We start from the raw sequence: 435 nt of genomic DNA on the forward strand, positions 1-435 counted from the left end.
CCCCGCTCCCGGCGGCCACTCCCTGCACCAGCTCGCAGCCCCCCGCCATCTGGCGTCAGTGCCCTCACATTCCAGCCCAGACACTTTTCAAGCCTGACGACCAGTCTCTCTACTGGGGAGCAGCAGGTCTCCCCCATTCCCGGCACGCAGGCCTAATCCGCCCCAACCCCCGCACAGCGTTGCAGCCCACCCAAAGTTGGTCGTCCTCCAGGCCGCTCAAGCTCAGGCCTCCCCCGCACGGCTGTGCCCACTGCCCCACCGGCCCCCATCAGACCAGGGGCTCCCGGAGCGCGGAACCAGAGGGCCCCCGCAGCTCCGGCTCCCAAACCCCCAGGCCGGCTGCTCCGGACAAGCCAGGAGCTCGCGGCCAGAGGCTCGTCGGACGCCGGCCGGGCCGGGCCGGGCCGGGCGGGGCGGGAAGACGCTCCGGCTGCG

Source organism: Pteropus vampyrus, unplaced genomic scaffold (assembly GCF_000151845.1).
Source record: "Pteropus vampyrus isolate Shadow unplaced genomic scaffold, Pvam_2.0 Scaffold245, whole genome shotgun sequence".
Taxonomy (NCBI): Eukaryota; Metazoa; Chordata; class Mammalia; order Chiroptera; family Pteropodidae; genus Pteropus; species Pteropus vampyrus.